This window comes from Neodiprion fabricii, chromosome 6 (genome assembly GCF_021155785.1).
Source record: "Neodiprion fabricii isolate iyNeoFabr1 chromosome 6, iyNeoFabr1.1, whole genome shotgun sequence".
Classification (NCBI taxonomy): Eukaryota; Metazoa; Arthropoda; class Insecta; order Hymenoptera; family Diprionidae; genus Neodiprion; species Neodiprion fabricii.
In genome coordinates this window covers 23,293,586-23,314,577 of record NC_060244.1, presented here as the reverse complement: position 1 = coordinate 23,314,577, position 20,992 = coordinate 23,293,586, and the positions used below count along the sequence as shown (strand labels likewise).

Sequence of the window (20,992 nt, the reverse complement as noted above, 5' to 3'; positions counted from 1 at the left end):
AGAATTGATTCGTATGACTCTTTCCCGACCAATTGGACCCCAAGGAACTCAGAAAACGCAGCAGAAGCAGCGTGGGATCAACGGGAGAGAAGATACGAGGGAAAAAGCACCTGCTGAAAAATGTCGGAAATTCAGGTTTCCGTTTTTTGGCTGTATCTTTTGATGCGTTGATCGCAGCGTATTGGCACTGCGCCCAGTCGATTTCTCTCGCAAAATTACGTCGGAATAGTGCCACAATTACTTCATTCAATTACTTTTGAAAATCGCGAAAATTTTCGCCAAAAATACAAAGGGGTTAGCCTTCCTTTTTTTTTGACCTAAAAATTTTTCGTCTCAGAATTGATTCGTATGACTCTTTCCCGACCAATTGGACCCCAAGGAACTCAGAAAACGCAGCAGGCGGAGCGTGGGATCAACGGGAGAGAAGATACGAGGAAAAAAGCACCTGCTGAAAAATGTCGAAAATTCAGGTTTTCGTTTTTTGGCTGTAACTTTCGATGCGTTGATCGCAGCGTTTCGGGACTGCGCCCAGTCGATTTCTCTCGCAAAATCACGTCGGAATAGTGCCACAATTAATTTATTCAAGCACTTTTGAAAATCGCGAAAATTTTCGCCAAAAATACAAAGGGGTTAGCCTTCCTTTTTTTTTGACCTAAAAATTTTTCGTCTCAGAATTGATTCGTATGACTCTTTCCCGACCAATTGGACCTCAAGAAACTCAGAAAACGCAGCAGGAGGAGCGTGGGATCAACGGGAGAGAAGATACGAGGAAAAAAGCACCTGCTGAAAAATGTCGAAAATTCAGGTTTTCGTTTTTTGGCTGTAACTTCCGATGCGTTGATCGCAGCGTATTGGGACTGCGCCCAGTCGATTTCTCTCGCAAAATCACGTCGGAATAGTGCCACAATTAATTTATTCAAGCACTTTTGAAAATCGCGAAAATTTCGGCCAAAAATACAAAGGGGTTAGCAGTCCTTTTTTTTTGACCTAAAAATTTTCCGTCTCAGAATTGATTCGTATGACTCTTTCCCGACCAATTGGACCCCAAGGAACTCAGAAAACGCAGCAGAAGCAGCGTGGGATCAACGGGAGAGAAGATACGAGGAAAAAAGCACCTGCTGAAAAATGTCGAAAATTCAGGTTTTCGCTTTTTGGCTGTAACTTTCGATGCGTTGATCGCAGCGTATTGGGACTGCGCCCAGTCGATTTCTCTCGCAAAATTACGTCGGAATAGTGCCACAATTAATTCATTTAATTACTTTTGAAAATCGCAAAAATTTTGGCCAAAAATACAAAGGGGTTAGCCTTCCTTTTTTTTTGACCTAAAAATTTTTCGTCTCAGAATTGATTCGTATGACTCTTTCCCGACCAATTGGACCCCAAGGAACTCAGAAAACGCAGCAGAAGCAGCGTGGGATCAACGGGAGAGAAGATACGAGGAAAAAAGCACCTGCTGAAAAATGTCGAAAATTCAGGTTTTCGTTTTTTGGCTGTAACTTTCGATGCGTTGATCGCAGCGTATTGGGACTGCGCCCAGTCGATTTTTCTCGCAAAATCACGTCGGAATAGTGCCACAATTAATTTATTCAAGCACTTTTGAAAATCGCGAAAATTTTCGCCAAAAATACAAAGGGGTTAGCCTTCCTTTTTTTTTGACCTAAAAATTTTCCGTCTCAGAATTGATTCGTATGACTCTTTCCCGACCAATTGGACCTCAAGGAACTCAGAAAACGCAGCAGAAGCAGCGTGGGATCAACGGGAGAGAAGATACGAGGGAAAAAGCACCTGCTGAAAAATGTCGAAAATTCAGGTTTCCGTTTTTTGGCTGTATCTTTTGATGCGTTGATCGCAGCGTATTGGCACTGCGCCCAGTCGATTTCTCTCGCAAAATTACGTCGGAATAGTGCCACAATTACTTCATTCAATTACTTTTGAAAATCGCGAAAATTTTGGCCAAAAATACAAAGGGGTTAGCCTTCCTTTTTTTTTGACCTAAAAATTTTTCGTCTCAGAATTGATTCGTATGACTCTTTCCCGACCAATTGGACCCCAAGAAACTCAGAAAACGCAGCAGGAGGAGCGTGGGATCAACGGGAGAGAAGATACGAGGAAAAAAGCACCTGCTGAAAAATGTCGAAAATTCAGGTTTTCGTTTTTTGGCTGTAACTTCCGATGCGTTGATCGCAGCGTATTGGGACTGCGCCCAGTCGATTTCTCTCGCAAAATCACGTCGGAATAGTGCCACAATTAATTTATTCAAGCACTTTTGAAAATCGCGAAAATTTCGGCCAAAAATACAAAGGGGTTAGCAGTCCTTTTTTTTTGACCTAAAAATTTTCCGTCTCAGAATTGATTCGTATGACTCTTTCCCGACCAATTGGACCCCAAGGAACTCAGAAAACGCAGCAGAAGCAGCGTGGGATCAACGGAAGAGAAGATACGAGGAAAAAAGCACCTGCTGAAAAATGTCGAAAATTCAGGTTTTCGCTTTTTGGCTGTAACTTTCGATGCGTTGATCGCAGCGTATTGGGACTGCGCCCAGTCGATTTCTCTCGCAAAATGACGTCGGAATAGTGCGACAATTAATTTATTCAAGCACTTTTGAAAATCGCGAAAATTTTCGCCAAAAATACAAAGAGGTTAGCCTTCCTTTTTTTTTGACCTAAAGATTTTTCGTCTCAGAATTGATTCGTATGACTCTTTCCCGACCAATTGGACCCGAAGGAACTCAGAAAACGCAGCAGGAGGAGCGTGGGATCAACGGGAGAGAAGATACGAGGAAAAAAGCACCTGCTGAAAAATGTCGAAAATTCAGGTTTTCGTTTTTTGGCTGTAACTTTCGATGCGTTGATCGCAGCGTATTGGGACTGCGCCCAGTCGATTTCTCTCGCAAAATTACGTCGGAATAGTGCCACAATTAATTTATTCAAGCACTTTTGAAAATCGCGAAAATTTTCGTCAAAAATACAAAGGGGTTAGCCTTCCTTTTTTTTTGACCTAAAAATTTTTCGTCTCAGAATTGATTCGTATGACTCTTTTCCGACCAATTGGACCCCAAGGAACTCAGAAAACGCAGCAGAAGCAGCGTGGGATCAACGGCAGAGAAGATACGAGGAAAAAAGCACCTGCTGAAAAATGTCGAAAATTCAGGTTTTCGTTTTTTGGCTGTAACTTTCGATGCGTTCATCGCAGCGTATTGGGACTGCGCCCAGTCGATTTCTCTCGCAAAATTACGTCGGAATAGTGCCACAATTAATTCATTCAATTACTTTTGAAAATCGCGAAAATTTTCGCCAAAAATACAAAGGGGTTAGCCTTCCTTTTTTTTTGACCTAAAAATTTTTCGTCTCAGAATTGATTCGTATGACCCTTTCCCGACCAATTGGACCCCAAGGAACTCAGAAAACGCAGCAGAAGCAGCGTGGGATCAACGGGAGAGAAGATACGAGGAAAAAAGCACCTGCTGAAAAATGTCGAAAATTCAGGTTTTCGTTTTTTGGCTGTAACTTTCGATGCGTTGATCGCAGCGTATTGGGACTGCGCCCAGTTGATTTCTCTAGCAAATTTACGTCGAAATAGTGCCACAATTAATTCATTCAATTACTTTTGAAAATCGCGAAAATTTTCGCCAAAAATACAAAGGGGTTAGCCTTCCTTTTTTTTTGACCTAAAAATTTTTCGTCTCAGAATTGATTCGTATGACTCTTTCCCGACCAATTGGACCCCAAGGAACTCAGAAAACGCAGCAGGAGGAGCGTGGGATCAACGGGAGAGAAGATACGAGGAAAAAAGCACCTGCTGAAAAATGTCGAAAATTCAGGTTTTCGTTTTTTGGCTGTAACTTTCGATGCGTTGATCGCAGCGTATTGGGACTGCGCCCAGTCGATTTCTCTCGCAAAATTACGTCGGAATAGTGCCACAATTAATTCATTCAATTACTTTTGAAAATCGCGAAAATTTTCGCCAAAAATACAAAGGGGTTAGCCTTCCTTTTTTTTTGACCTGAAAATTTTTCGTCTCAGAATTGATTCGTATGACTCTTTCCCGACCAATTGGACCCCAAGGAACTCAGAAAACGCAGCAGAAGCAGCGTGGGATCAACGGGAGAGAAGATACGAGGAAAAAAGCACCTGCTGAAAAATGTCGAAAATTCAGGTTTTCGTTTTTTGGCTGTAACTTTCGATGCGTTGATCGCAGCGTTTCGGGACTGCGCCCAGTCGATTTCTTTCGCAAAATCACGTCGGAATAGTGCCACAATTAATTTATTCAAGCACTTTTGAAAATCGCGAAAATTTTCGCCAAAAATACAAAGGGGTTAGCCTTCCTTTTTTTTCAACCTAAAAATTTTCCGTCTCAGAATCGATTCGTATGACTCTTTCCCGACCGATTGGACCCCAAGGAACTCAGAAAACGCAGCAGAAGCAGCGTGGGATCAACGGGATAGAAGATACGAGGAAAAAAGCACCTGTTGAAAAATGTCGAAAATTCAGGTTTTCGTTTTTTGGCTGTAACTTTTGATGCGGTGATCGCAGCGTATTGACACTGCGCCCAGTCGATTTCTCTTGCAAAATTACGTCGGAATAGTGCTACAATTAATTTATTCAAGCACTTTTGAAAATCGCGAAAATTTTCGCCAAAAATACAAAGGGGTTAGCCTTCCTTTTTTTTTGACACAAAAATTTTTCGTCTCAGAATTGATTCGTATGACTCTTTCCCGACCAATTGGACCCCAAGGAACTCAGAAAACGCAGCAGGAGGAGCGTGGGATCAACGAGAGAGAAGATACGAGGAAAAAAGCACCTGCTGAAAAATGTCGAAAATTCAGGTTTTCGTTTTTTGGCTGTAACTTCCGATGCGTTGATCGCAGCGTATTGGGACTGCGCCCAGTCGATTTCTCACGCAAAATCACGTCGGAATAGTGCCACAATTAATTTATTCAAGCACTTTTGAAAATCGCGAAAATTTCGGCCAAAAATACAAAGGGGTTAGCAGTCCTTTTTTTTTGACCTAAAAATTTTCCGTCTCAGAATTGATTCGTATGACTCTTTCCCGACCAATTGGACCCGAAGGAACTCAGAAAACGCAGCAGGAGGAGCGTGGGATCAACGGGAGAGAAGATACGAGGAAAAAAGCACCTGCTGAAAAATGTCGAAAATTCAGGTTTTCGTTTTTTGGCTGTAACTTTCGATGCGTTGATCGCAGCGTATTGGGACTGCGCCCAGTCGATTTCTCTCGCAAAATTACGTCGGAATAGTGCCACAATTGATTTATTCAAGCACTTTTGAAAATCGCGAAAATTTTCGTCAAAAATACAAAGGGGTTAGCCTTCCTTTTTTTTTGACCTAAAAATTTTTCGTCTCAGAATTGATTCGTATGACTCTTTTCCGACCAATTGGACCCCAAGGAACTCAGAAAACGCAGCAGAAGCAGCGTGGGATCAACGGCAGAGAAGATACGAGGAAAAAAGCACCTGCTGAAAAATGTCGAAAATTCAGGTTTTCGTTTTTTGGCTGTAACTTTCGATGCGTTCATCGCAGCGTATTGGGACTGCGCCCAGTCGATTTCTCTCGCAAAATTACGTCGGAATAGTGCCACAATTAATTCATTCAATTACTTTTGAAAATCGCAAAAATTTTCGCCAAAAATACAAAGGGGTTAGCCTTCCTTTTTTTTTGACCTGAAAATTTTTCGTCTCAGAATTGATTCGTATGACTCTTTCCCGACCAATTGGACCCCAAGGAACTCAGAAAACGCAGCAGAAGCAGCGTGGGATCAACGGGAGAGAAGATACGAGGAAAAAAGCACCTGCTGAAAAATGTCGAAAATTCAGGTTTTCGTTTTTTGGCTGTAACTTTCGATGCGTTGATCGCAGCGTATTGGGACTGCGCCCAGTTGATTTCTCTAGCAAATTTACGTCGAAATAGTGCCACAATTAATTCATTCAATTACTTTTGAAAATCGCGAAAATTTTCGCCAAAAATACAAAGGGGTTAGCCTTCCTTTTTTTTTGACCTAAAAATTTTTCGTCTCAGAATTGATTCGTATGACTCTTTCCCGACCAATTGGACCCCAAGGAACTCAGAAAACGCAGCAGGAGGAGCGTGGGATCAACGGGAGAGAAGATACGAGGAAAAAAGCACCTGCTGAAAAATGTCGAAAATTCAGGTTTTCGTTTTTTGGCTGTAACTTTCGATGCGTTGATCGCAGCGTATTGGGACTGCGCCCAGTCGATTTCTCTCGCAAAATTACGTCGGAATAGTGCCACAATTAATTCATTCAATTACTTTTGAAAATCGCGAAAATTTTGGCCAAAAATACAAAGGGGTTAGCCTTCCTTTTTTTTTGACCTAAAAATTTTTCGTCTCAGAATTGATTCGTATGACTCTTTCCCGACCAATTGGACCCCAAGGAACTCAGAAAACGCAGCAGAAGCAGCGTGGGATCAACGGGAGAGAAGATACGAGGAAAAAAGCACCTGCTGAAAAATGTCGAAAATTCAGGTTTTCGTTTTTTGGCTGTAACTTTCGATGCGTTGATCGCAGCGTATTGGAACTGCGCCCAGTCGATTTTTCTCGCAAAATCACGTCGGAATAGTGCCACAATTAATTTATTCAAGCACTTTTGAAAATCGCGAAAATTTTCGCCAAAAATACAAAGGGGTTAGCCTTCCTTTTTTTTTGACCTAAAAATTTTTCGTCTCAGAATTGATTCGTATGACTCTTTCCCGACCAATTGGACCCCAAGGAACTCAGAAAACGCAGCAGAAGCAGCGTGGGATCAACGGGAGAGAAGATACGAGGGAAAAAGCACCTGCTGAAAAATGTCGAAAATTCAGGTTTCCGTTTTTTGGCTGTATCTTTTGATGCGTTGATCGCAGCGTATTGGCACTGCGCCCAGTCGATTTCTCTCGCAAAATTACGTCGGAATAGTGCCACAATTAATTCATTCAATTACTTTTGAAAATCGCGAAAATTTTCGCCAAAAATACAAAGGGGTTAGCCTTCCTTTTTTTTTGACCTAAAAATTTTTCGTCTCAGAATTGATTCGTATGACTCTTTCCCGACCAATTGGACCCCAAGGAACTCAGAAAACGCAGCAGGAGGAGCGTGGGATCAACGAGAGAGAAGATACGAGGAAAAAAGCACCTGCTGAAAAATGTCGAAAATTCAGGTTTTCGTTTTTTGGCTGTAACTTTCGATGCGTTGATCGCAGCGTTTCGGGACTGCGCCCAGTCGATTTCTTTCGCAAAATCACGTCGGAATAGTGCCACAATTAATTTATTCAAGCACTTTTGAAAATCGCGAAAATTTTCGCCAAAAATACAAAGGGGTTAGCCTTCCTTTTTTTTCAACCTAAAAATTTTCCGTCTCAGAATCGATTCGTATGACTCTTTCCCGACCGATTGGACCCCAAGGAACTCAGAAAACGCAGCAGAAGCAGCGTGGGATCAACGGGAGAGAAGATACGAGGAAAAAAGCACCTGTTGAAAAATGTCGAAAATTCAGGTTTTCGTTTTTTGGCTGTAACTTTTGATGCGGTGATCGCAGCGTATTGACACTGCGCCCAGTCGATTTCTCTTGCAAAATTACGTCGGAATAGTGCTACAATTAATTTATTCAAGCACTTTTGAAAATCGCGAAAATTTTCGCCAAAAATACAAAGGGGTTAGCCTTCCTTTTTTTTTGACACAAAAATTTTTCGTCTCAGAATTGATTCGTATGACTCTTTCCCGACCAATTGGACCCCAAGGAACTCAGAAAACGCAGCAGGAGGAGCGTGGGATCAACGGGAGAGAAGATACGAGGAAAAAAGCACCTGCTGAAAAATGTCGAAAATTCAGGTTTTCGTTTTTTGGCTGTAACTTTCGATGCGTTGATCGCAGCGTATTGGGACTGCGCCCAGTCGATTTCTCTCGCAAAATTACGTCGGAATAGTGCCACAATTAATTCATTCAATTACTTTTGAAAATCGCGAGAATTTTGGCCAAAAATACAAAGGGGTTAGCCTTCCTTTTTTTTTGACCTAAAAATTTTTCGTCTCAGAATTGATTCGTATGACTCTTTCCCGACCAATTGGACCCCAAGGAACTCAGAAAACGCAGCAGAAGCAGCGTGGGATCAACGGGAGAGAAGATACGAGGAAAAAAGCACCTGCTGAAAAATGTCGAAAATTCAGGTTTTCGTTTTTTGGCTGTAACTTTCGATGCGTTGATCGCAGCGTATTGGGACCGCGCCCAGTCGATTTTTCTCGCAAAATCACGTCGGAATAGCGCCACAATTAATTTATTCAAGCACTTTTGAAAATCGCGAAAATTTTCGCCAAAAATACAAAGGGGTTAGCCTTCCTTTTTTTTTGACCTAAAAATTTTCCGTCTCAGAATTGATTCGTATGACTCTTTCCCGACCAATTGGACCCCAAGGAACTCAGAAAACGCAGCAGAAGCAGCGTGGAATCGACGGGAGAGAAGATACGAGGGAAAAAGCACCTGCTGAAAAATGTCGAAAATTCAGGTTTCCGTTTTTTGGCTGTAACTTTTGATGCGTTGATCGCAGCGTATTGGCACTGCGCCCAGTCGATTTCTCTCGCAAAATCACGTCGGAATAGTGCCACAATTAATTCATTCAATTACTTTTGAAAATCGCGAAAATTTTCGCCAAAAATACAAAGGGGTTAGCCTTCCTTTTTTTTTGACCTAAAAATTTTTCGTCTCAGAATTGATTCGTATGACTCTTTCCCGACCAATTGGACCCCAAGGAACTCAGAAAACGCAGCAGAAGGAGCGTGGGATCAACGAGAGAGAAGATACGAGGAAAAAAGCACCCGCTGAAAAATGTCGAAAATTCAGGTTTTCGTTTTTTGGCTGTAACTTTCGATGCGTTGATCGCAGCGTATTGGGACTGCGCCCAGTCGATTTCTCTCGCAAAATTGCGTCGGAATAGTGCCACAATTAATTTATTCAAGCACTTTTGAAAATCGCGAAAATTTTCGCCAAAAATACAAAGGGGTTAGCCTTCCTTTTTTTTCGACCTAAAAATTTTTCGTCTCAGAATTGATTCGTATGACTCTTTCCCGACCAATTGGACCCCAAGGAACTCAGAAAACGCAGCAGGAGGAGCGTGGGATCAACGGGAGAGAAGATACGAGGAAAAAAGCACCTGCTGAAAAATGTCGAAAATTCAGGTTTTCGTTTTTTGGCTGTAACTTTCGATGCGTTGATCGCAGCGTATTGGGACTGCGCCCAGTCGATTTCTCTCGCAAAATTACGTCGGAATAGTGCCACAAGTAATTTATTCAAGCACTTTTGAAAATCGCGAAAATTTTCGCCAAAAATACAAAGGGGTTAGCCTTCCTTTTTTTTTGACCTAAAAATTTTTCGTCTCAGAATTGATTCGTATGACTCTTTCCCGACCAATTGGACCCCAAGGAACTCAGAAAACGCAGCAGGCGGAGCGTGGGATCAACGGGAGAGAAGATACGAGGAAAAAAGCACCTGCTGAAAAATGTCGAAAATTCAGGTTTTCGTTTTTTGGCTGTAACTTTCGATGCGTAGATCGCAGCGTTTCGGGACTGCGCCCAGTCGATTTCTTTCGCAAAATCACGTCGGAATAGTGCCACAATTAATTTATTCAAGCACTTTTGAGAATCGCGAAAATTTTCGCCAAAAATACAAAGGGGTTAGCCTTCCTTTTTTTTTAACCTAAAAATTTTCCGTCTCAGAATCGATTCGTATGACTCTTTCCCGACCGATTGGACCCCAAGGAACTCAGAAAACGCAGCAGAAGCGGCGTGGGATCAACGGGAGAGAAGATACGAGGAAAAAAGCACCTGTTGAAAAATGTCGAAAATTCAGGTTTTCGTTTTTTGGCTGTAACTTTTGATGCGGTGATCGCAGCGTATTGACACTGCGCCCAGTCGATTTCTCTCGCAAAATTACGTCGGAATAGTGCTACAATTAATTTATTCAAGCACTTTTGAAAATCGCAAAAATTTTCGCCAAAAATACAAAGGGGTTAGCCTTCCTTTTTTTTTGACCTAAAAATTTTTCGTCTCAGAATTGATTCGTATGACTCTTTCCCGACCAATTGGACCCCAAGGAACTCAGAAAACGCAGCAGGAGGAGCGTGGGATCAACGGGAGAGAAGATACGAGGAAAAAAGCACCTGCTGAAAAATGTCGAAAATTCGGGTTTTCGTTTTTTGGCTGTAACTTCCGATGCGTTGATCGCAGCGTATTGGGACTGCGCCCAGTCAATTTCTCTCGCAAAATCACGTCGGAATAGTGCCACAATTAATTTATTCAAGCACTTTTGAAAATCGCGAATATTTTGGCCAAAAATACAAAGGGGTTAGCCTTCCTTCTTTTTTGACCTAAAAATTTTCCGTCTCAGAATTGATTCGTATGACTCTTTCCCGACCAATTGGACCCCAAGGAACTCAGAAAACGCAGCAGAAGCAGCGTGGGATCAACGGGAGAGAAGATACGAGGAAAAAAGCACCTGCTGAAAAATGTCGAAAATTCAGGTTTTCGTTTTTTGGCTGTAACTTTCGATGCGTAGATCGCAGCGTTTCGGGACTGCGCCCAGTCGATTTCTTTCGCAAAATCACGTCGGAATAGTGCCACAATTAATTTATTCAAGCACTTTTGAGAATCGCGAAAATTTTCGCCAAAAATACAAAGGGGTTAGCCTTCCTTTTTTTTTAACCTAAAAATTTTCCGTCTCAGAATCGATTCGTATGACTCTTTCCCGACCGATTGGACCCCAAGGAACTCAGAAAACGCAGCAGAAGCGGCGTGGGATCAACGGGAGAGAAGATACGAGGAAAAAAGCACCTGTTGAAAAATGTCGAAAATTCAGGTTTTCGTTTTTTGGCTGTAACTTTTGATGCGGTGATCGCAGCGTATTGACACTGCGCCCAGTCGATTTCTCTCGCAAAATTACGTCGGAATAGTGCTACAATTAATTTATTCAAGCACTTTTGAAAATCGCAAAAATTTTCGCCAAAAATACAAAGGGGTTAGCCTTCCTTTTTTTTTGACCTAAAAATTTTTCGTCTCAGAATTGATTCGTATGACTCTTTCCCGACCAATTGGACCCCAAGGAACCCAGAAAACGCAGCAGGAGGAGCGTGGGATCAACGGGAGAGAAGATACGAGGTAAAAAGCACCTGCTGAAAAATGTCGAAAATTCGGGTTTTCGTTTTTTGGCTGTAACTTCCGATGCGTTGATCGCAGCGTATTGGGACTGCGCCCAGTCAATTTCTCTCGCAAAATCACGTCGGAATAGTGCCACAATTAATTTATTCAAGCACTTTTGAAAATCGCGAATATTTTGGCCAAAAATACAAAGGGGTTAGCCTTCCTTTTTTTTTGACCTAAAAATTTTCCGTCTCAGAATTGATTCGTATGACTCTTTCCCGACCAATTGGACCCCAAGGAACTCAGAAAACGCAGCAGAAGCAGCGTGGGATCAACGGGAGAGAAGATACGAGGAAAAAAGCACCTGCTGAAAAATGTCGAAAATTCAGGTTTTCGTTTTTTGGCTGTAACTTTCGATGCGTTGATCGCAGCGTATTGGGACTGCGCCCAGTCGATTTCTCTCGCAAAATGACGTCGGAATAGTGCGACAATTAATTTATTCAAGCACTTTTGAAAATCGCGAAAATTTTCGCCAAAAATACAAAGGGGTTAGCCTTCCTTTTTTTTTGACCTAAAAATTTTTCGTCTCAGAATTGATTCGTATGACTCTTTCCCGACCAATTGGACCCGAAGGAACTCAGAAAACGCAGCAGGAGGAGCGTGGGATCAACGGGAGAGAAGATACGAGGAAAAAAGCACCTGCTGAAAAATGTCGAAAATTCAGGTTTTCGTTTTTTGGCTGTAACTTTCGATGCGTTGATCGCAGCGTATTGGGACTGCGCCCAGTCGATTTCTCTCGCAAAATTGCGTCGGAATAGTGCCACAATTAATTTATTCAAGCACTTTTGAAAATCGCGAAAATTTTCGCCAAAAATACAAAGGGGTTAGCCTTCCTTTTTTTTTGACCTAAAAATTTTTCGTCTCAGAATTGATTCGTATGACTCTTTCCCGACCAATTGGACCCCAAGGAACTCAGAAAACGCAGCAGAAGCAGCGTGGGATCAACGGGAGAGAAGATACGAGGAAAAAAGCACCTGCTGAAAAATGTCGAAGATTCAGGTTTTCGTTTTTTGGCTGTAACTTTCGATGCGTTGATCGCAGCGTATTGGGACTGCGCCCAGTCGATTTCTCTCGCAAAATTACGTCGGAATAGTGCCACAAGTAATTTATTCAAGCACTTTTGAAAATCGCGAAAATTTTCGCCAAAAATACAAAGGGGTTAGCCTTCCTTTTTTTTTGACCTAAAAATTTTTCGTCTCAGAATTGATTCGTATGACTCTTTCCCGACCAATTGGACCCCAAGGAACTCAGAAAACGCAGCAGGCGGAGCGTGGGATCAACGGGAGAGAAGATACGAGGAAAAAAGCACCTGCTGAAAAATGTCGAAAATTCAGGTTTTCGTTTTTTGGCTGTAACTTTCGATGCGTAGATCGCAGCGTTTCGGGACTGCGCCCAGTCGATTTCTTTCGCAAAATCACGTCGGAATAGTGCCACAATTAATTTATTCAAGCACTTTTGAGAATCGCGAAAATTTTCGCCAAAAATACAAAGGGGTTAGCCTTCCTTTTTTTTTGACCTAAAAATTTTTCGTCTCAGAATTGATTCGTATGACTCTTTCCCGACCAATTGGACCCCAAGGAACCCAGAAAACGCAGCAGGAGGAGCGTGGGATCAACGGGAGAGAAGATACGAGGTAAAAAGCACCTGCTGAAAAATGTCGAAAATTCGGGTTTTCGTTTTTTGGCTGTAACTTCCGATGCGTTGATCGCAGCGTATTGGGACTGCGCCCAGTCAATTTCTCTCGCAAAATCACGTCGGAATAGTGCCACAATTAATTTATTCAAGCACTTTTGAAAATCGCGAATATTTTGGCCAAAAATACAAAGGGGTTAGCCTTCCTTTTTTTTTGACCTAAAAATTTTCCGTCTCAGAATTGATTCGTATGACTCTTTCCCGACCAATTGGACCCCAAGGAACTCAGAAAACGCAGCAGAAGCAGCGTGGGATCAACGGGAGAGAAGATACGAGGAAAAAAGCACCTGCTGAAAAATGTCGAAAATTCAGGTTTTCGTTTTTTGGCTGTAACTTTCGATGCGTTGATCGCAGCGTATTGGGACTGCGCCCAGTCGATTTCTCTCGCAAAATGACGTCGGAATAGTGCGACAATTAATTTATTCAAGCACTTTTGAAAATCGCGAAAATTTTCGCCAAAAATACAAAGGGGTTAGCCTTCCTTTTTTTTTGACCTAAAAATTTTTCGTCTCAGAATTGATTCGTATGACTCTTTCCCGACCAATTGGACCCGAAGGAACTCAGAAAACGCAGCAGGAGGAGCGTGGGATCAACGGGAGAGAAGATACGAGGAAAAAAGCACCTGCTGAAAAATGTCGAAAATTCAGGTTTTCGTTTATTGGCTGTAACTTTCGATGCGTTGATCGCAGCGTATTGGGACTGCGCCCAGTCGATTTCTCTCGCAAAATTGCGTCGGAATAGTGCCACAATTAATTTATTCAAGCACTTTTGAAAATCGCGAAAATTTTCGCCAAAAATACAAAGGGGTTAGCCTTTTTTTTTGACCTAAAAATTTTTCGTCTCAGAATTGATTCGTATGACTCTTTCCCGACCAATTGGACCCCAAGGAACTCAGAAAACGCAGCAGAAGCAGCGTGGGATCAACGGGAGAGAAGATACGAGGAAAAAAGCACCTGCTGAAAAATGTCGAAAATTCAGGTTTTCGTTTTTTGGCTGTAACTTTCGATGCGTTGATCGCAGCGTATTGGGACTGCGCCCAGTCGATTTCTCTCGCAAAATTGCGTCGGAATAGTGCCACAATTAATTTATTCAAGCACTTTTGAAAATCGCGAAAATTTTCGCCAAAAATACAAAGGGGTTAGCCTTCCTCTTTTTGACCTAAAAATTTTTCGTCTCAGAATTGATTCGTATGACTCTTTCCCGACCAATTGGACCCCAAGGAACTCAGAAAACGCAGCAGAAGCAGCGTGGGATCAACGGGAGAGAAGATACGAGGAAAAAAGCACCTGCTGAAAAATGTCGAAAATTCAGGTTTTCGTTTTTTGGCTGTAACTTCCGATGCGTTGATCGCAGCGTATTGGGACTGCGCCCAGTCGATTTCTCTCGCAAAATTACGTCGGAATAGTGCCACAATTAATTTATTCAAGCACTTTTGAAAATCGCGAAAATTTTCGCCAAAAATACAAAGGGGTTAGCCTTCCTTTTTTTTTGACCTAAAAATTTTTCGTCTCAGAATTGATTCGTATGACTCTTTCCCGACCAATTGGACCCCAAGGAACTCAGAAAACGCAGCAGAAGAAGCGTGGGATCAACGGGAGAGAAGATACGAGGAAAAAAGCACCTGCTGAAAAATGTCGAAAATTCAGGTTTTCGTTTTTTGGCTGTAACTTTCGATGCGTTGATCGCAGCGTATTGGGACTGCGCCCAGTTGATTTCTCTAGCAAATTTACGTCGGAATGGTGCCACAATTAATTTATTCAAGCTTTTTTGAAAATCGCGAAAATTTTGGCCAAAAATACAAAGGGGTTAGCCTTCCTTTTTTTTTGACCTAAAAATTTTTCGTCTCAGAATTGATTCGTATGACTCTTTCCCGACCAATTGGACCCCAAGGAACTCAGAAAACGCAGCAGGAGGAGCGTGAGATCAACGGGAGAGAAGATACGAGGAAAAAAGCACCTGCTGAAAAATGTCGAAAATTCAGGTTTTCGTTTTTTGGCTGTAACTTTCGATGCGTTGATCGCAGCGTATTGGGACTGCGCCCAGTTGATTTCTCTAGCAAATTTACGTCGGAATAGTGCCACAATTAATTTATTCAAGCTTTTTTGAAAATCGCGAAAATTTTGGCCAAAAATACAAAGGGGTTAGCCTTCCTTTTTTTTTGACCTAAAAATTTTTCGTCTCAGAATTGATTCGTATGACTCTTTCCCGACTAATTGGACCCCAAGGAACTCAGAAAACGCAGCAGGAGGAGCGTGGGATCAACGGGAGAGAAGATACGAGGAAAAAAGCACCTGCTGAAAAATGTCGAAAATTCAGGTTTTCGTTTTTTGGCTGTAACTTTCGATGCGTTGATCGCAGCGTATTGGGACTGCGCCCAGTCGATTTCTCTCGCAAAATTACGTCGGAATAGTGCCACAATTAATTCATTCAATTACTTTTGAAAATCGCGAAAATTTTGGCCAAAAATACAAAGGGGTTAGCCTTCCTTTTTTTTTGACCTGAAAATTTTTCGTCTTAGAATTGATTCGTATGACTCCTTCCCGACCGATTGGACCCCAAGGAACTCAGAAAACGCAGCAGAAGCAGCGTGGGATCAACGGGAGAGAAGATACGAGGAAAAAAGCACCTGCTGAAAAATGTCGAAAATTCAGGTTTTCGTTTTTTGGCTGTAACTTTCGATGCGTTGATCGCAGCGTATTGGGACTGCGCCCAGTCGATTTCTCTCGCAAAATTGCGTCGGAATAGTGCCACAATTAATTTATTCAAGCACTTTTGAAAATCGCGAAAATTTTCGCCAAAAATACAAAGGGGTTAGCCTTCCTTTTTTTTTGACCTAAAAATTTTTCCTCTCAGAATTGATTCGTATGACTCTTTCCCGACCAATCGGACCCCAAGGAACTCAGAAAACGCAGCAGAAGCAGCGTGGGATCAACGGGAGAGAAGATACGAGGAAAAAAGCACCTGCTGAAAAATGTCGAAAATTCAGGTTTTCGTTTTTTGGCTGTAACTTTCGATGCGTTGATCGCAGCGTATTGGGACTGCGCCCAGTTGATTTCTCTAGCAAATTTACGTCGGAATAGTGCCACAATTAATTTATTCAAGCTTTTTTGAAAATCGTGAAAATTTTGGCCAAAAATACAAAGGGGTTAGCCTTCCTTTTTTTTTGACCTGAAAATTTTTCGTCTCAGAATTGATTCGTATGACTCGTTCCCGACCGATTGGACCCCAAGGAACTCAGAAAACGCAGCAGGAGGAGCGTGGGATCAACGGGAGAGAAAATACGAGGAAAAAAGCACCTGCTGAAAAATGTCGAAAATTCAGGTTTTCGTTTTTTGGCTGTAACTTTCGATGCGTTGATCGCAGCGTATTGGGACTGCGCCCAGTCGATTTCTCTCGCAAAATTACGTCGGAATAGTGCCACAATTAATTCATTCAATTACTTTTGAAAATCGCGAAAATTTTGGCCAAAAATACAAAGGGGTTAGCCTTCCTTTTTTTTTGACCTAAAAATTTTTCGTCTCAGAATTGATTCGTATGACTCTTTCCCGACCAATTGGACCCCAAGGAACTCAGAAAACGCAGCAGAAGAAGCGTGGGATCAACGGGAGAGAAGATACGAGGAAAAAAGCACCTGCTGAAAAATGTCGAAAATTCAGGTTTTCGTTTTTTGGCTGTAACTTTCGATGCGTTCATCGCAGCGTATTGGGACTGCGCCCAGTCGATTTCTCTCGCAAAATCACGTCGGAATAGTGCCACAATTAATTTATTCAAGCACTTTTGAAAATCGCGAAAATTTTGGCCAAAAATACAAAGGGGTTAGCCTTCCTTTTTTTTTTGACCTAAAAATTTTCCGTCTCAGAATTGATTCGTATGACTCTTTCCCGACCAATTGGACCCCAAGGAACTCAGAAAACGCAGCAGAAGCAGCGTGGGATCAACGGGAGAGAAGATACGAGGAAAAAAGCACCTGCTGAAAAATGTCGAAAATTCAGGTTTTCGTTTTTTGGCTGTAACTTCCGATGCGTTGATCGCAGCGTATTGGGACTGCGCCCAGTCGATTTCTCTCGCAAAATTACGTCGGAATAGTGCCACAATTAATTTATTCAAGCACTTTTGAAAATCGCGAAAATTTTCGCCAAAAATACAAAGGGGTTAGCCTTCCTTTTTTTTTGACCTAAAAATTTTTCGTCTCAGAATTGATTCGTATGACTCTTTCCCGACCAATTGGACCCCAAGGAACTCAGAAAACGCAGCAGAAGCAGCGTGGGATCAACGGGAGAGAAGATACGAGGAAAAAAGCACCTGCTGAAAAATGTCGAAAATTCAGGTTTTCGTTTTTTGGCTGTAACTTTCGATGCGTTGATCGCAGCGTATTGGGACTGCGCCCAGTCGATTTCTCTCGCAAAATTACGTCGGAATAGTGCCACAATTGATTCATTCAAGCACTTTTGAAAATCGCGAAAATTTTGGCCAAAAATACAAAGGGGTTAGCCCTCCTTTTTTTTTGACCTGAAAATTTTTCGTCTCAGAATTGATTCGTATGACTCGCTCCCGACCGATTGGACCCCAAGGAACTCAGAAAACGCAGCAGAAGAAGCGTGGGATCAACGGGAGAGAAGATACGAGGAAAAAAGCACCTGCTGAAAAATGTCGAAAATTCAGGTTTTCGTTTTTTGGCTGTAACTATCGATGCGTTGATCGCAGCGTATTGGGACTGCGCCCAGTCGATTTCTCTCGCAAAATTACGTCGGAATAGTGCCACAATTGATTTATTCAAGCACTTTTGAAAATCGCGAAAATTTTGGCCAAAAATACAAAGGGGTTAGCCTTCCTTTTTTTTGACCTGAAAATTTTTCGTCTCAGAATTGATTCGTATGACTCGTTCCCGACCGATTGGACCCCAAGGAACTCAGAAAACGCAGCAGGAGGAGCGTGGGATCAACGGGAGAGAAAATACGAGGAAAAAAGCACCTGCTGAAAAATGTCGAAAATTCAGGTTTTCGTTTTTTGGCTGTAACTTTCGATGCGTTGATCGCAGCGTATTGGGACTGCGCCCAGTCGATTTCTCTCGCAAAATTACGTCGGAATAGTGCCACAATTAATTCATTCAATTACTTTTGAAAATCGCGAAAATTTTGGCCAAAAATACAAAGGGGTTAGCCTTCCTTTTTTTTTTGACCTAAAAATTTTCCGTCTCAGAATTGATTCGTATGACTCTTTCCCGACCAATTGGACCCCAAGGAACTCAGAAAACGCAGCAGAAGCAGCGTGGGATCAACGGGAGAGAAGATACGAGGAAAAAAGCACCCGCTGAAAAATGTCGAAAATTCAGGTTTTCGTTTTTTGGCTGTAACTTCCGATGCGTTGATCGCAGCGTATTGGGACTGCGCCCAGTCGATTTCTCTCGCAAAATTACGTCGGAATAGTGCCACAATTAATTCATTCAATTACTTCTGAAAATCGCGAAAATTTTCGCCAAAAATACAAAGGGGTTAGCCTTCCTTTTTTTTTGACCTAAAAATTTTTCGTCTCAGAATTGATTCGTATGACTCTTTTCCGACCAATTGGACCCCAAGGAACTCAGAAAACGCAGCAGAAGCAGCGTGGGATCAACGGGAGAGAAGATACGAGGAAAAAAGCACCTGCTGAAAAATGTCGAAAATTCAGGTTTTCGTTTTTTGGCTGTAACTTTCGATGCGTTGATCGCAGCGTATTGGGACTGCGCCCAGTCGATTTCTCTCGCAAAATTGCGTCGGAATAGTGCCACAATTGATTTATTCAAGCACTGTTGAAAATCGCGAAAATTTTGGCCAAAAATACAAAGGGGTTAGCCTTCCTTTTTTTTTGACCTGAAAATTTTTCGTCTCAGAATTGATTCGTATGACTCGTTCCCGACCGATTGGACCCCAAGGAACTCAGAAAACGCAGCAGGAGGAGCGTGGGATCAACGGGAGAGAAGATACGAGGAAAAAAGCACCTGCTGAAAAATGTCGAAAATTCAGGTTTTCGTTTTTTGGCTGTAACTTTTGATGCGTTGATCGCAGCGTATTGGGACTGCGCCCAGTCGATTTCTCCAGCAAAATTACGTCGGAACAGTGCATCAAAGAATTTATTCCAGCACTTTTCAGAATCGTGAAAATTTTCGCTGAAAATGCAAAGTGGTTAGCCTTGCTATCATTTTGCACAACAAATCCTCTCTTTTAGACTTAATACTCGTGACTGTTTTTTGTCCAATGAGAACGCTAGAAACACAGGAAACTCCCCAAGAAGTACGGAGGACGAACAGAAGAGAACCTACGAAGGCAACACCAGCAGCCAAAAAATGACGAAAAAGTTAACTCGTTTTTCGGGTCAAAATTACGAATGAAATATGGGAAATTTCAAGTATTTATTCAATGAAATTCTATGTAACAATTCAGAATAATAATACACCTTCATAAGTCGTATATCGTAACATGCAGAGGTGCGCAGCGCTTGGACTTTAACTAGAACTTAAAAGTTAATTATTGAGTAAGACAATGTCCGTTCGATATAATATTATTCATATTTTGCTTAATATATTTTACATAGCATTTCCATGTCATGTCATACTAATTAAAATTAGTGTACAATGTTTAATTATAGTTTCGTATTCATTCTTGTACTAGACTTTCATATTATCTGGTAACATGTTAAATTACTATACACTGACACCCGAACACTTGTACTAGAATCAAGACGTATCAAATAAACAGCTGTACTGTGATAGCTCTAAATCTGAGATTTTTTTCCCTAATCTTTCTGAGAACGGTCTGCAAATTTTATGTATCTGGCCGTAACTTCTGATCCCTTGTTCGAAGGGATTAGCTTTGCTTTTTTTTTTGCGATTCCCGAGTTCAGAAATCTTCGCGTCTCTAATCGATCTATACGACTTTCATTAGACCAATTGAATCTGTGGAACTGAGGAGATGACATCTAGAACAGCGTTTGACTAACAGCTGGAAAAATACTGTAAGATTTTCTCGTCTTCCAATTGTGACTCCTCATCTGTTGCTCGCAGCTTATTCGGACTGCGCCCAATCGATTTCCCTTACAAACCACATAAATGTAGCGCATGAAGGAATCAATTTCAGCATTCTTTTAGATCGTCAAAATTTATACTAAAAATCTGAAGGGACAAATTTACTCAACTGTGTAAAAAATCTACAGATAATTTACAGGATGTAACTATCGGATCTATTGTAATTTTAGTTACTAGGTTATAGATTTAACATTATACTAGATTACATTGCGTTCATTTGTAAGTAGGACACAGACATATTCATATTTTATATTGGTAACAGAATTGACATAAACACAATTCAAACATTCAAAATAAACATATCATCAAATCCATCTTTCATTGATAAACAAAAAACACAGTGAAATCAACGATTCAAAATATGAAGTGTTTATTCATCACCTGCTGGCGTGGCGATAATTTCAGCCTGATGATGGCACAAATCGATGCAGGGATTCGCTAGACTTCACGTTTCGATTGTTAACATACGCAGATTGCGGAATATTGTTATCAGAGTTCATAATTATTGCAAAACTTGGCTTCACTTCGCTACATTCAGCAGGAATACTAACAACAGAATGAACTGACACTCGCATTCATCTCATACAAAGTCGATCCAGCGTTGACTAGTCAGCATCGCCAGCGCATCGATCAGAATCATTGGCTGACTGGTGGGACAGGCGCTTGGCCAATCACAGAGCCGTCGTTTTCGTGTGACATCTCTGCCAGAAAGAATCCCCTTTACGGACTCCAGGCTAGCCAGTACCCCCATGGTAGAAGCAGTTTCAATGCTAAAAAAACACGAGTATCTTAAAATTTTTCGTTTTTTGTAAATAGAAGTAGCTGCACTTTGCTACTTATTGCGGAATCTTACCACGCGAATATTGTATATAATATACGTAAGTAATACATGTTTGTTTGTCGGTCTTGTTTTTTTTTTCAAAGTTTCTGGCGACTGTCACAGCGCGTTATGTACTCACTATAAAACATGAGGTATCCAACGCCTCAGGACAACCGAAAGAGTTCAGCCGGGCCAGAACTGGTTTTTAGAGCAGGGAATTAACA

General features: G+C 41.7%; 2 protein-coding genes across 16 annotated transcripts in view; one reads left to right on the top strand and one right to left on the bottom strand.

The window, feature by feature from the left end:
* The window catches only part of LOC124185057 (hemicentin-2-like), a 304,368-nt gene that overhangs the window by 198,376 nt on the left and 85,000 nt on the right, over window positions 1–20,992 (top strand). The window lies entirely within an intron of this gene.
* Window positions 19,258–20,992, bottom strand: part of LOC124185055 — a 225,195-nt gene continuing 223,460 nt past the window's right edge. For all 11 annotated transcript variants that reach the window (XM_046575390.1, XM_046575388.1, XM_046575393.1 and 8 more), the window contains one exon: window positions 19,258–20,718. The gene's annotated coding sequence lies outside the window, so the exon portion shown is untranslated. The remainder of the gene's footprint in view (window positions 20,719–20,992) is intronic.